Source organism: Arachis hypogaea, chromosome 19 (genome assembly GCF_003086295.3).
Source record: "Arachis hypogaea cultivar Tifrunner chromosome 19, arahy.Tifrunner.gnm2.J5K5, whole genome shotgun sequence".
NCBI lineage: Eukaryota > Viridiplantae > Streptophyta > Magnoliopsida > Fabales > Fabaceae > Arachis > Arachis hypogaea.
Window position 1 is genome coordinate 9,030 of NC_092054.1, and position 16,442 is coordinate 25,471.

The 16,442-nt window shown below is 36.2% G+C and overlaps 1 long non-coding RNA gene across 1 annotated transcript; it reads right to left on the reverse strand.

Annotated features, from left to right (window-relative positions):
* Positions 1-11,203: 11,203 nt before the first annotated feature.
* Positions 11,204-13,710, reverse strand: LOC112747302 (uncharacterized). Its single transcript, XR_003174867.3, has 4 exons — positions 12,756-13,710; positions 11,772-12,098; positions 11,590-11,660; positions 11,204-11,498 (listed from the first exon to the last, which is right to left on the reverse strand). It is a non-coding gene; the product is annotated as an uncharacterized lncRNA (long non-coding RNA).
* Between the last annotated feature and the right edge of the window lie 2,732 nt (positions 13,711-16,442).

Below are 16,442 nucleotides of genomic sequence, written 5' to 3' on the forward strand. Positions count from 1 at the left end.
AAAACCTAAAAAACCCTCGATAACCCTAGAAAAAGCCTAGAAAAACCTAGGAAACCGTAGAAAACCCTAGAAAAACCCTCGAAAACCCTAGAAAATCCTAGAAAACCTTAGGAAAACTTAGAAAAGCATAGGAAATCCTAGAAAACCCTCGAAAACCATAAAAAACACTAAAAAACCCCAGAAAATACTAGAAAAACCCTAAAAAACCCCTCGAAAACCCTAGAAAAACCCTAGAAAATCCTAGAAAACCCTAGAAAAACCCTCAAAAACCCTAGAAAATCCTAGAAAACCCTAGAAAATCCTAGAAAACCTAGAAAACCATAGAAATCCCTAAAAAACTCTCGAAAACCCTAGAAAACCCTAAGAAAACCATAGAAAATCCTATAAATCCAAAGAAAACCCTAGAAAACCTAGAAAAACCCTCGAAAATTCTAGAAAATCGTAGAAAACCATAGAAAACACAAGAAAACTCCTAGAAAAACCTAAAAAAACCCTCAGAAATTCTTAGAAAATCCTAAAAAAACCCTCAGAAATCCCTAGAAATCCCTAAAAAATTCAAGAAAATCATAGAAAATCCTTGAAAATCATAGAAAACCCAAGAAAAACTCTAGAAAACCCTAGAAAATCCTAGAAAAACCCTCGAAAACCATAATAAACCCTAAAAAACTCTTGAAAACTCTAGAAAACCATAAGAAAACCATAGAAAACCCTATAAATCCATAGAAAACCCTAGAAAACCCTAGAAAAACCCTAGAAAATCCTAGAAAAGCGTAGAAAACCCTAGAAAATTCCTAGAAAACCCTCATAAATCCCTAGAAAACCCTAAAAAACACTTGAAAATCCTAGAAAACCCAAGAAAACCCTAGAAAACCTTAGAAAATCCTAGAAAAATTCTCGAAAACCATAGAAAACCCTAAAAAACTCTCAAAAATCCTAGAAAAAACTAGAAAAATCCTGAAAAACCCTCGAAAACCCTAAAAAAACCCTCGACAACCCTAAAAACCCTAGAAAATTCTAGAAAACCCTAGAAAAACCCTAGAAAATCCTAGAAAACCCTAGAGAACCCTAGAAAATCCTAGAAAAATCCTAAAAAATCCTAGAAAAGCCTAGAAAACCAAAGAAAACTCCTAGAAAAACCTAGAAAATCCTAGAATACCCTCAGAAATCCCTAGAAAACCCAAAAAAACCTTAGAAAACCTTAGAAAATCCGAGAAAAACCCTCAAAAACCATAGAAAACCCTAAAAAACCCTCGAAAATCCTTGAAAATACTAGAAAAACCCTAAAAACCATCGAAAACCCTAGAAAAACCCTAGAAAACTTTAAAAAACCCTAGAAAACCATAGAAAAACCCTCGAAAACCCTAGAAAATCCTAGAAAACCCTAGAAAAACCTAGAAAACCTTAGAAAAACCGTAGAAAACCCTAAAAAATCCTAACAAACCCTAGAAAATCCTAGAAAAACCCTAGAAAACTTTAGAAAGTCCTAAAAAACCCTCAAAAACCATAGAAAACCCTAAAAAACTCTCGAAAATCCAAGACAATTCTAGAAAAACTAGAAAAAACCCTTGAAAACCCTATAAAAACCCTAAAAACTTTAAAAACCCTAGAAAACCCTAAAAAACCCCAAAAATCCTAGAAAATCCTAGAAAAACCCTAAAAACCTAGAAAACCCTAGAAAAACCCTAGAAAATCCTAGAAAAGCGTAGAAAACCCTAGAAAACACTAAAAAACCCTAGAAAAACCCTAGAAAACCTTAGAAAATCCTAGAAAAATCCTCGAAAACCCTAGAAAAACCTAGAAAACCCTAGAAACCCATAGAAAACCATAGAAAAACCCTAAAAAACTCTAGAAAATCCTAGAACACCCTAGAGAATCCTAGAAAACCCTCGAAAACCATAGAAATCCCTAAAAAACCCTTGAAAACCCTAGAAAATACTAGAAAAATCCTAAAAAACCCTTGAAAACCCTAGAAAAACTTGGAAAATCTTAGAAAACCCTAGAAAAACCCTCAAAAACCCTAGAAAATCCTAGAAAACACTAGAAAAACCTAGAAAAACCCTCGAAAACCATAGAAAACCCTAAAAAACTCTCGAAAACCCTAGAAAACCCTAAGAAAACTATAGAAAACCCTATAAATCCAAAGAAAACCCTAGAAAAACCCTCGAAAATCCTAGAAAATCGTAGAAAACCATAGAAAACACAAGAAAACTCCTAGAAAAACCTAAAAAACATTAGAAATCCCTAAAAAATCCAACAAAATCATAGAATATCCTTGAGAATCCTAGAAAACCCAAGAAAAACCTAGAAAAACCCTAGAAAATCTTAGGAAATCCTAAAAAAACCCTCGAAAACCATAGAAAACCCTAAAAAACCCTCGAAAATCCTAGAAATATTAGAAAAACCCTAAAAAACCCTCGAAAACCCTAGAAAAACGCTAGAAAAACCTAGAAAACCCTAGAAAACCCTAGAGAAACCCTCGAAAACCCTAGAAAACCCTAGAAAATCTTAGAAAAACCCTAGAAAATCCTAGAAAAGCGTAGAAGCTCATAGAAAACCCTAGAAAACTCCTAGAAAATCCTAGAATACCCTCAGAAATCGCTAGAAAACCCTAGAAAACCCCTAGAAAATCTTAGAAAATCCGAGAAAAACCCTCGAAAACCATAGAAAACCCTAAAAAACCCTCGAAAATCCTAGAAAATACTAGAACAACTCTAAAAAACCCTCGAAAAATCCTAGAAAACTTTAAAAACCCTAGAAAACCTTAGAAAAACCCTCAAAAACCCTAGAAAACCCTAAAAAAACCCTAGAAAACCTAGAAAATCCTAGAAAAACCCTAGAAAATCCTAGAAAAGCGTAGAAAACCCTAGAAAATCCTAGAAAACCCTAAAAAACCCAAGAAAACCCCAGAAAAACCCTAGAAAACCGTAGAAAATCCTAGAAAAACCCTCGAAAATCATAGAAAACCCTAAAAAACTCTCGAAAATCCTAGAAATTACTAGAAAAATCCTCAAAAACCCTAGAAAAAGCCTAGAAAAACCTAGGAAACCCTAGAAAAACCCTCGAAAACCCTAGAAAATCCTAGAAAACCCTAGAAAAGCCTAGAGAATCCTAGAAAACCCTCGAAAACCCTAAAAAATCCCAGAAAATACTAGAAAAATCCTAAAAAACCCTCGAAAACCCTAGAAAAACCCTAAAAATCCTAGAAAACCTTAGAAAATCCTAGAAAATCCTAGAAAAACCATCGAAAACCATAGAAAACCCTAAAAACTCTCGAAAACCCTAGAAAACCCTAAAAAAATCCTCAAAAATGCTAGAAAATCGTAGAAAACCATAGAAAACACAAGCAAAATTCCTAGAAAAACCTAAAAAACCCTCAGAAATCCCTAGAAAACCTTAAAAAATCCTCAGAAATCTCTAGAAATCCCTAAAAATCCAAGAAAATCATAGAAAATCCTTGAAAACCATAGAAAACCCTAAAAAACCATCGAAAACCCTAGAAAACCCTAGAAAACCCTAGATAATACTAGAAAAACCCTCGAAAATCCTAGAAAGTCCTGGAAAACCCGAGAAAACCCTAGAAAAACCCTCGAAAACCCTAGAAAATCCTAGGAAATCCTAGAAAACCATAGAAAATCCTAGAAAAGACCTCGAAAACCATAGAAAACCCTAAAAAACTCGCGAAAACCATAGAAAACACTAAGAAAACCATCGAAAACCCTATAAATCCAAAGAAAACCCTACAAAATCCTAGAAAAACCCTCGAAAACCCTAGAAAACCCTAGAAAATCCTAGAAAAATCCTCAAAAACCATAGAAAACCCTAAGAAAACCATAGAAAACCCTATAAATCCATAGAAAACCCTAGAAAATCCTAGAAAATCCTAGAAAAACCCTAGAAAATCGTAGAAAACCATCAAAAATTCTAGAAAACCCCTAGAAAACCCTAGAAAATCCAAGAAAACGCTAAAAAACCCTCGAAAACTCTAGAAAAACCCTAGAAAACCTAAGAAAATACCAGAAAAACCCTAAAAAACCCTCGAAAACCCTAGAAAAACCCTCGAAAACTCTAGGAAATCCTAGAAAACCTTAGAAAAACCCTCGAAAACCATAGAAAACCCTATAAATCCATAGAAAACCTTGAAAATCCTAGAAAATCCTAGAAAACCCCTAGAAATCCTAGATAATCGTAGAAAACCATAGAGAACCCTACAAAACCCCTAGAAAATGCTAAAAAACTCAAGAAAACCCCAGATAACCCTAAAAAATTCTAGAAAACCCTAGAAAAGCCCAGAAAAACCCCAGAAAACCCTAGAAAATCCTAGAAAAACCCTCGAAAACCATAAAAAACCCTAAGAAAACCATAGAAAACTCTATAAATCCATAGAAAATCCTAGAAAATCCTAGAAAAACTCTAGAAAATCCTAGAGAATCGTAAAAAACCATAGAAAACCCTAGAAACCCCAAGAAAACCCTAGAAAATCCTAGAAAACCCCAGCAAAACCCCTGAAAATCCTAGAAAACCCTAGAAAATCCTAAAAAACCCTCGAAAACCATAGAAAACCATAGAAAAACCCTAGAAAACCCTAGAAAACAACTAGAAAAACCTAGAAAACCCAAGAATACCCTCAGAAATCTCTAGAAAACCCAAGAAAATCCTAGAAAATCCTAGAAAAACACTCGAAAACCATAGAAAACCCTAAAAAACCCTCGAAAACCCTAGAAAAACCCTAGAAAATCCCAGATAATACTAGAAAAACCCTAAAAAACCCTCGAAAATCTTAGAAAACCCTAGATAGTCCTAGAAAACCCCAGAAAACCCTAGAAAAACCCTCGAAAACCCTAGAAAACACTAGAAAATCCTAGAAAAATCCTCAAAAACCATAGAAAACCCTAAGAAAACAATAGAAAACCCTATAAATCCATAGAAAACCCAAAAAAATCCTAGAAAAACCCTAGAAAATCGTAGAAAACTATAGAAAATCCTAGAAAACCTCTAGAAAACCCTAGAAAACCCAAGAAAACCCTAAAAAACCCTCGAAAATCCTAGAAAAACCCTAGAAAATCCAAGAAAAACACTAAAAAAACCCTCGAAAACCCTAGAAAAATCCTAGAAAACCCTAGAAAATCCAAGAAAACCCTAGAAAACCCAAGAAAAAACCTCGAAAACTCTAGAGAATCCTAGAAAACCCTAAAAAAACCCTCGAAAACCATAGAAAACCTTTAAAATCCTAGAAAATCCTAGAAAAATCCTAAAAATCCTATATAATCGTAGAAAACCATAGAGAATCCTACAAAACCCCTAGAAAATCCTAGAAAACCTAAGAAAACCCCAGAAAACCCTAAGAAACCCTAGAAAACCCCAGAAAAACTCTAGAAAACCGTAGAAAATCCTAGAAAATCCTAGAAAAACCCTATAAATCCTTAGAAAACCCTAAGAAAACCCTATAAATCCCTAGAAAACCCTAAGAAAAACTTATAAATCCATAGAAAACCCTAAGAAAACCTTAGAACACCCTATAAATCCATAGAAAACCCTAGAAAATCCTAAAAAAACAATAGAAAATCCTAGAGAATCGTAGAAAACCATAGAAAACCCTAGAATACCCCTGGAAAACCCTAGAAACCCCAAGAAAACCCTAGAAAACCCTATAAATCCATAGAAAATCTTGAAAATCCTAGAAAATCTTAGAAAACCCCTGAAATCCTAGATAATCGTAGAAAACCATAGAGAACCCTACAAAACCCCTAGAAAACCCTAGAAAACCCAAGAAAACCCCAGAAAACCCTAAGAAACCCTAGAAAATCCTAGAAAACCCCAGAAAAACCCCAGAAAACCGTAGAAAATCCTAGAAAAACCCTATAAATCCTTAAAAAACCCTAAGAAAACCCTATAAATCCCTAGAAAACCCTAAGAAAACCTTATAAATCCATAGAAAACCCTAAGAAAACCTTAGAAAACCCTATAAATCCATAGAAAACCCTAGAAAATCCTAAAAAAACACTAAAAAATCCTAGAGAATCGTAGAAAACGATAGAAAACCTTAGAATACCCCTAGAAAACCCTAGAAACCCCAAGAAAACCCTAAAAAATCCCAGAAAAACCTCAGAAAATCCTAGAAAACCCTAGAAAATCCTAAAAAAGCCTCGAAAACCATAGAAAACCCTAAGAAAACTATAGAAAACCCTATAAATCCATAGAAAATTCTAGAAAAACCCTAGAAAATCCTAGAAAAACCTAGAAAACCCTAGAATACCCTCAGAAATCCCTAGAAAACCCAAGAAAATCCTAGAAAACCCTAGAAAAACACTCGAAAACCATAGATAATACTAGAAAAACCCTAAAAAATCCTCGAAAATCCTAGAAAACCCTAAAGAGTCCTAGAAAACCCCAGAAAACCTTAGAAAAACCCTCGAAAACCCTAGAAAATCCTAGAAAACCCTAGAAGATCCTAGAAAAGACCTCAAAAACCATAGAAAACCCTAAAAAACTCTCAAAAATCGTAGAAAACCCTAAGAAAATCATAGAAAACCCTATAAATCCAAAGAAAACCCTACAAAATCCTAGAAAAACCCTCGAAAACCATAGAAAACCCTCGAAAACCTTAGAAAACGCTAAAAAACCCTCGAAAAACCTAGAAAAACCATAGAAAACCCAAGAAAATACTAGAAAAACCCTAAAAAACCCTCGAAAACCCTAGCAAATCCTAGGAAATCATAGAAAACCCTAGAAAAACCCTCGAAAACTCTAGAAAATTCTAGAAAACCTTAGAAAAACCCTCGAAAACCATAGAAAACCCTATAAATCCATAGAAAACCTTGAAAATCCTAGAAAACCCCTAGAAAATCCTAGATAATCGTAGAAAACCATAGAGAACCCTACAAAACCCCTAAAAAACCCAAGAAAACCCCAGAAAACCCTAAAAAACCCTAGAAAACCCCAGAAAATCCTAGAAAATCCTAGAAAAATCTTCAAAAACCATAGAAAACCCTAAGAAAACCTTAGAAAACCCTATAAATCCATAGAAAACCCTAGAAAATCCTAGAAAAACCCTAGAAAATCCTAGAGAATCGTAAAAAACAACAGAAAACCTTAAACCCTAAACCCTAGAAAATCCTAGAAAATCGTAGAAAACCATAGAAAACCCTAGAAAAACCTAAAAAACTCCTAGAAAAACCTAGAAAACCCTAGAATACCCCCAGAAATCCCTAGAAATCCCAAGAAAATCTTAGAAAACCCTAGAAAAACACATGAAAACCATAGAAAACCCTAAAAAATCATCGAAAACCCTAGTAAAACCCTAGATAATACTAGAAAAATCCTAAAAAACCCTCGAAAACCCTAGAAAGTCCTAGAAAACCCCAGAAAACCCTAGAAAAACCCTCGAAAACCCTAGAAAATCCTAGAAAAGACCTTGAAAACCATAAAAAACCTTAAAAACTCGCAAAAACTGTAGAAAACACTAAGAAAACCATCGAAAACCCTATAAATCCAAAGAAAACCCTACAAAATCCTAGAAAAACCCTCGAAAACCCTAGAAAACACTAGAAAATCTTAGAAAAATCCTCGAAAACCATAGAAAACCCTAAGAAAACCATAGAAAACCCTATAAATCCATAGAAAACCCTAGAAAATCCTAGAAAAACTATAGAAAATCGTAGAAAATCGTAGAAAACCATAGAAAATCCTAGAAAACCCCTAGAAAACCCTAGAAAACCCAAGAAAACGGTAAAAAACCCTCAAAAACTCTAGAAAAACCCTAGAAAACCCTCGAAAACTCTAGAAAAACCCTAAAAAACCCTCGAAAACCCTAGAAAAACCCTCGAAAACCATAGAAAACGCTATAAATCCATAGAAAACCATGAAAATCCTGGGAAATCCTAGAAAACACCTAGAAATCCTAGATAATCGTAGAAAACCTTAAAGAACCCTACAAAACCCCTAGAAAACCCTAAAAAACCCAAGAAAATCCCAGAAAATCCTAAAAAACCCTAGAAAACCCTAGAAAACCCCAGAAAAATCCCAAAAAACCCTAGAAAATCCTAGAAAATCCTAGAAAAACCTTCGAAAACCATAGAAAACCCTAAGAAAACCTTAGAAAACCCTATAAATACATAGAAAACTCTAGAAAATCTTAGAAAAACCTTAGAAAATCCTAGAGAATCGTAAAAAACCACAGAAAATCCTAGAATACCCCTAGAAAATCCTAGAAACCCCAAGAAAACCTAGAAAACCCTAGAAAAACCCCAGAAAATCCTAGAAAACCCTAGAAAATCCTAAAAAACCCTCGAAAACCATAGAAAACCCTAAGAAAACTATAGAAAACCCTATAAATCCATAGAAAACCATAGAAAAACCCTAGAAAATCCTAGAAAATCGTAGAAAACCATAGAAAACTCTAGAAAATTCTAGAAAACTCATAGAAAAACCTAGAAAACCCTAGAACACTCTCAGAAATCTCTAGAAAACCCAAGAAAATCCTAGAAAACCCTAGAAAAACACTCGAAAACCATAGAAAACCCTAAAAAACCCTCGAAAACCATAGAAAACCCCTAGAAAATCCTAGATGATACTAGAAAAACCTTAAAAAAACCCTCGAAAACCCTAGAAAACCCTAGATAGTCCTAGAAAATCTCAGAAAACCCTAGAAAAACCCTAGAAAACCCTAGATAATCCTAGAAAACCCTAGAAAATCCTAGAAAAGACGTCGAAAACCATAGAAAACCCTAAAAAACTCTCGAAAACCATAGAAAACCCTAAGAAAACACTATAAATCCAAAGAAAACCCTCGAAAACCATAGAAAACCCTAGAAAATCCTAGAAAAATCCTCGAAAACCATAGAAAACCCTAAGAAAACCATAGAAAACCCTATAAATCCATAGAAAACCCTAGAAAATCCTAGAAAATCTTAGAAAAACCCTAGAAAATCGTAGAAAATCATAGAAAACCATTGAAAATCCTAGAAAACAACTAGAAAACCCTAGAAAACCCAAGAAAACCCTAACTAGAAAACCTTAGAAAAACCCTCGAAAACTCTAGAGAATCCTAGAAAACCCTAGAAAAACCCTCGAAAACCATAGAAAACCCTATAAATCCATAGAAAACCTTGAAAATCCTAGAAAATCCTAGAAAAACCTTAGAAAATTCTAGATAATCGTAGAAAACCATAGAGAACCCTACAAAACCCCTAGAAAACCCTAGAAAACCCAAGAAAACCCCAGAAAACCCTAGAAAACCCCAGAAAAACCCCAGAAAACCCTAGAAAATCCAAGAAAAACCCACGAAAACCATAAAAAACCCTAAGAAAACCTTAGAAAACCCTATAAATCCATAGAAAACCCTAGAAAATCCTAGAAAAACCCTAGAAAATCCTAGAGAATCGTAGAAAACCATAGAAAACCCTAGAATACCCCTAGAAAACCTTAGAAACCCCAAGAAAATCCTAGAAAACCCCAGAAAAACCCCAGAAAATCCTAGAAAACCTTAGAAAATCCTAGAAAAATCTTAGAAAATCCAAGAAAATCGTAGAAAACCATAGAAAACCCTAAAAAACCCTAGAAAACTCCTAGAAAAACCTAGAAAACCCTAGAATACCCTCAGAAATCCCTAGAAAACCGAAGAAAATCCTAGAAAACTCTTGAAAAACATTCGAAAACCATAGAAAACCTTAAAAAACCCTCGAAAACCCTAGAAAACCCTAGAGAGTCCTAGAAAACCCTAGAAAAACCCTCGAAAATCCTAGAAAATCCTAGAAAATTCTAGAAAACCCTAGAAAATCCTAGAAAAGACCTAGAAAACCATTGAAAACCCTAAAAAACTCTCGAAAACCGTAGAAAACCCTAAGAAAACCATAGAAAACCAAAGAAAACCCTACAAAATACTAGAAAAACCCTCGAAAACCATAGAAAACCCTAAGAAAACCATAGAAAATCCTATAAATCCATAGAAAACCCTAGAGAATCCTAGAAAATTCTAGAAAAACCCTAGAAAATCCTAGAAAATCGTAGAAAAACCCCAGAAATCCCTAGAAAACCCTAGAAAATCCTAGAAAAACCCTCGAAAATCATAGAAAACCCTAAGAAAACCATAGAAAACCCTATAAATCCATAGAAAACCATAGAAAAACCCTAGAAAATCCTAGAAAATCGTAGCAAACCATCGAAAACCCTAGAAAAACCTAGAATACCCTCAGAAATCCCTGGAAAGCCCTAGAAAACCCAAGAAAATCCTAGAAAACCCAAGAAAATCCTAAAAAAATACTCGAAAACCATAAAAAACCCTCGAAAACCCTAGAAAAACCCTAGAAAATCATAGAAAATACTAGAAAAACCCTAAAAAACCCTCGACAACTCTAGAAAACCCTAGAAAACCAAAGAAAATCCTAGAAAACCCTCGAAAACCATAGAAAACCTTAAAAAACTCTCGAAAACCCTAGAAAACCCTAAGAAAACCATAGAAAACCCTAAGAAAACCATAGAAAACCCTATAAATCTAAAGAAAACCCTAGAAAATTCTAGAAAAACCCTCGAAAATCCTAGAAAATCATAGAAAACTATAGAAAACCCTAGAAAATCCTAGAAAACCCTTGAAAATCCTAGAAAACCCAAGAAGAACCCTAGAAAACACTAGAAAATCCTAGAAAAACTCTCGAAAACCATAGAAAACCTAAAAAAACTCTCGAAAACCCTAAGAAAACCGTAGAAAACCCTATAAATCCATAGAAAACCCTAGAAAACCCTAGAAAAACCCAAGAAAATCCTAGAAAAGCGTAGAAAACCGTAAAACATGCTAGAAAACCCTAGAAAACTCCTAAAAAAACCTAGAAAACCCTCAGAAATCCCTAGAAAACCCAAAAAAACCCAAGAAAATCTTCGAAAACCCTTAAAAATCCTAGAAAATCAAAGAAAACCCCAGAAAACCCTAAAAACCCTAGAAAACCCCAGAAAAACTCAGGAAAACCCTAAAAAACCCTAGAAAATCCTAGAAAAACCCTCGAAAACCATAGAAAACCCTAAGAAAACCATAGAATACCCTATAAATCCATAGAAAACTAGGGCTGCACACGGATCGGATATAGGCTAAAATTCTATCCGATCCGCACTGCTCCCATCGGATCGGATCGGATACCATATCCGCGTTTTTTTAGGTCGGATCGGATATCGGATATATCCGTGTAATAAAAGATTTGTTTTAAGGCCCTGTTTTTTTCTGTTTTTGAAAAAAATGTCCATAAATATCATAAAATTAAAAATTAAAAATAAAACAGCAACTTAGCAATTAAAAATTAAAAATACAATAATTTATGACAACACTTGGTAAAACAACACATCAAATCAATAATTTAACATACTAAAACAGCAACTCAACAATTCAGCACACTAAATCATACTAAAACAGCAATTCCAGCATACTAAAAACACTAAAACAGCAACTCAACAAGTTCCAATTGACACATCTCTTCCAGTCTTCCAATTGACACTATATCAGCAAGCATTCATTCCTATTAAGAAATAACAAGTGAGAAAAATTAGTAAAACATGTTAGAATAATAAATTATTATATACCAATACAGTACAAGCACCATTGAATACCTAAGATGGTTGATGAGATTGCATTCCACTTTGAACTTCAGGATCTCCGACACTAGTAACTCCAGAAAATTCTATTCAATTCAACAATAACAAAATATGTCATGGTATGTCAATGCTCTAAAATGAAAGACAAAAAATGAATAATAATTAATAAAATACAAATGAACTAATTCATTATATACCTGAATTTAACAGCGGCATCTCCTTCATCAAGCTCAACCAATATCTTAGCAGGCTTCAACCAATTTTGAGTGCAAATTAACGCCTCTATAGTGGTGGGACTCAAACAACTGCGATAAGGGTCAAGGACACGACCTCCCGTGCTAAAAACTGACTCAGATGCCACAGTAGAAACAGGAATGGCTAATATATCTCTAGCCATGCAAGAGAGAACACGATACCTCAAAGTCTTTCCTCTCCACCACCTCAATATATCAAATCCACTAAAATCTTCCGCCACTTCATCTTCCAATTAAACCTTTAAACCATATAAACCCTCAGTGCCATATCTGTTTACAGTTGAATAAACCATTTAAATTTACAGATTTTATTACATAATAACAATATAACACAATGATTCAAGTACTTTAAAATAAGCCATAACACTATATCAGTTTACAAATATTAATATTATTATCATTATAAGAACAAACAATGAAATCAAACCATATCCTTCATAGGGTCTATGGATAGAGACAGCAAATGGGAAATCACATGGTATTGTCTTCAAGGATTACTTAATTACTTGACATTTGAGATATGAATCCAACATTTTTCCCACCATCAGAAATAAAGTTTACAAATTACATCCCATATCTAATAACTAAATTGAAAATATTAGAATTCAGGCCACCATAGTTGACACCTTCAGAAAGAGACTTTACAAGGAATAAGTTAATAATTATGTAGCCAAAGTAATGCTTAATTTCTATCTTCCAAATTGGCTCAAAACATATCATTGGTTCTCTATTATCTGATGCAATACTTCTTCGATCTATTGATCATGAAATGAAGTTGGTTGCTCTTAAATAAAGGACTACATTTTGTGAAAATCACTAGTAATTTGAAGTCATGAAGTATTTTCCTAAAAATAGCCAACAATTTCATCAATTATTAAAATAATTTTAAAAAGAGAAAATAAAATAAAATTAATTTACCCATAATACCTGATCAGTTGAAGAGCCGAGAGCAAAAACGATGGAGAAGAAGGACGGCTGGTCTGACTCTGACAGATTCACGAAGCTGCTTGGAGAGAACAAGAAATGATGAACGCGACCGTGAGCGTTGGAGGAGGTGACCGCACTACTGGAGGAGACCACCGACCGTGAGCGCTGCGCTAGTGAAGAACGCGACATATGAAGAACGCCTATGGAGAACGACGCGACCGCCGTCCACCGCGTCGATGGAGGAGGCAACGACCGTGTAGCTGGAGCCTGGAAGAACAGTAAATAATGATCTTAGGAGACGGTGATGGACAGCGAACACTAGTGATAGAGCAAGGCAGAGCCGATCAGAGAGGAGAAGGAGAGCCAGAGTTTGAGAGTCTGAGTAAGTGAGTGAGGATCTGAGATTGAGAGGAGAGTCCAGAGTTCAGACTTCAGAGAGTGAAAAAGGTGAGGAGCGCCGTAATGAGGGATTTAGGGTTAGGTCACAACTCACAATAACATAACATTAGCTATTTATATGATGGGTCATGTGCGGATCTATGCGGATCTGCGGATCGGATCCGCGGGTATCACTGCCAAATCCGCGATCCGATCCTACCACAGTGCGGATCGGATCTGATCCGATCCGATGACTCTGCGGATCGGATAATATCCGCGAAATTCGGATCGGATGCGGATAATTACCGCGGATCTGCGGATATTATCCGATCCATGTGCAGCCCTATAGAAAACCCTATAAATCCATAGAAAACCTTGAAAATCTTAGAAAAATACTAGAAAATCCTAGATAATCGTAGAAAACCATCGAAAACCCTATAAAACCCTAAAAACCTAGAATACCCTCAGAAATCCCTAGAAAGCCCTAGAAAACCCAAGAAAATCCTAGAAAACCCAAGAAAATCCTAAAAAAACTACTCGAAAAGAATAGAAAACCCTAAAAAACCCTCGAAAACCCTAGAAAAACCCTAGAAAACCATAGAAAATACTAGAAAAACCCTAAAAAACCCTCGACAACTCTAGAAAATCCTAGAAAACCCTAGAAAATCCTAGAAAACCCTAAGAAAACCATAGAAAACCCTATAAATCTAAAGAAAACCCTAGAAAATCCTAGAAAAACCATCGAAAATCCTAGAAAATCATAGAAAACTATAGAAAACCCTAGAAAACCCTCAGAAATCTCTAAAAAACCCTAAAAAACCCAAGAAAATCATAGAAAACCCTTGAAAATCCTAGAAAACCCAAGAAGAACCCTAGAAAACACTAGAAAGTCCTAGAAAAACTCTCGAAAACCATAGAAAACCCAAAAAAAACTCTCGAAAACCCAAGAAAACCCTAAGAAAACCATAGAAAACCCTATAAATCCATAGAAAACCCAAGAAAACCCTAGAAAAACCCAAGAAAATCCTAGAAAAGCGTAGAAAACCATAAAACATGCTAGAAAACCCTAGAAAACTCCTAGAAAAACTTAGAAAACCCTCAGAAATTCCTAGAAAACTCTAAAAAACCCAAGAAAATCTTCGAAAACCCTTAAAAATTCTAGAAAATCCAAGAAAACCCCAGAAAACCCTAAAAAACCCTAGAAAGCCCTAAAAAACCCCAAAAAAACTCAGAAAAACCCTAAAAAACCCTAAAAAATCCTAGAAAAACCCTCGAAAACCATAGAAAACCCTAAGAAAACCATAGAAAACCCTATAAATCCATAGAAAACCCTAGAAAATTCTAGAAAATCCTAGAAAAACCGTAGAAAATCCTAGAAAATCGTAGAAAACATAGAAAACCCTAGAAAATCCCTAGAAAACCCTAAAAAACCCAAGAAAACCATAGAAAATCATAGAAAACCCCAGAAAATCTTAGAAAACCCTAGAAAATTCTAGAAAAACCCTTGAAAACCATAGAAAATCCTATAAATCCATTGAAAACCCAAGAAAAACCCTAGAAAATCCTAAAAAATCGTAGAAAACCATAGAAAACCCTAGAAAACTCCTAGAAAAACACTCAAAAATCCTAAAAAACCCTAGAAAATACTAGAAAAACCCTAAAAAACCCTCAAAACCCTAGAAAAACCCTAGAAAACCCTAGAAAAACCCTCGAAAACTCTAGAAAATCCTAAAAAAACCTAGAAAACCCTAAAAATTCCTAGAAAAACCCTCGAAAACCATAGAAAACCCTAAAAAACTCTCGAAAACCCTAGAAAACCCTAAGAAAACAATAGAAAACCCTATAAATCCAAAGAAAACCCTAGAAAATCCTAGGAAAACCCTCGAAAACCATAGAAAACCCTATAAATCCATAGATAACCCTAGAAAATCCAAGAAAATCCTAGAAAAACCCTAGAAAATCCTAGAAAATCGTAGAAAACCATAGAAAACCCAAGAAAACCCTAGAAAACCATAGAAAACCCCCTAGAAAACCCCAGAAAACCCTAGAAAAACCCTCGAAAACCATAGAAAAACCCTCGAAAACCATAGAAAACCCTATAAATCCATAGAAAACCCTAAAAAAACCCTAGAAAATCCTAGAAAATCGTAGAAAACCATAGAAAAGCCTATAAAACTCTAGAAAACTCCTAGAAAAACCTAGAAAACCGTAGAATACCCTCAGAAATCCCTAGAAAACCCAAGAAAATCCTAGAAAACCCTCGAAAATACTAGAGAAACACTCGAAAACCATAGAAAACTCTAAAAAACCCTCGAGAACCCTAAACCCTAGACCCTAGACCCCTAGACCCCTAGACCCTGGACCCTAAACCCTGGACCCTGGACCCTGGACACTAAACCCCTAAAACCCTGGACCCTGGGCCCTGGGCCATGGGCCCTAGGCCCTAAGCCCCAAACCCCAGACCCCAGACCCCAGACCCCAGACCCTAAACCCCTAAACCCCTAAACCCTAAAACCCTTGGACCCTTAAACCCTGGACCCTGGACCCTGGACGCTGGACCCTGGACCCTGGACCCTGAACCCCAAACCCCAAATCCCAAACCCAAAACCCAAAACCCCAACCCCCAAACCCCAACCCCCAACCCCAAACCCCCAAACCCCCCAAAACCACCGGACCCCCGACCCCCGACCCCCGACCCGGAACCCTGAACCCCGAACCCCTTAAAACCCCTGACCCCAGACCCCAGACCCCAGACCCCAGACCCCAGACCCCCGAGCCCCGAGCCCCGAGCCCTGAGCCCGAGACCCGAGACCCGAGACCCTAGACCCTAGACCCTAGACCCTAAAACCCTAAAACCCTAAAACCCTAAAACCCTAGACCCTAGACCCTCAAAAACCCAAAACCCCGAAACCCCTAAACCCCAAAACCCCCAAAACCCCCAAAACCCAAACCCCAAACCCCAAACCCCAAACCCCCCGGACCCCGGACCCCAAACCCCAAAAAAACCCTAAAAAACCCCTAAACCCTAAAAAAACCCCGATCCCCGAGCCCCAGACCCCAAACCCCAGACCCCAGACCCTAGAACCCCCAGACCCCCGACCCCAGACCCCAGACCCCAGACCCCAACCCCCAAACCCCAAACCCCAAACCCCAACCCCTAATCCCAACCCCTAAACCCTAAACCCAAGCCATAAGCCCTAAACCCTTAAACCCCTAAACCCCTAACCCCTAAACCCTAAACCCGAGCACTAAGCCCTAAACCCTAAACCCCTAAACCCCTAAACCCTAAACCCCCAACCCGGAACCCTA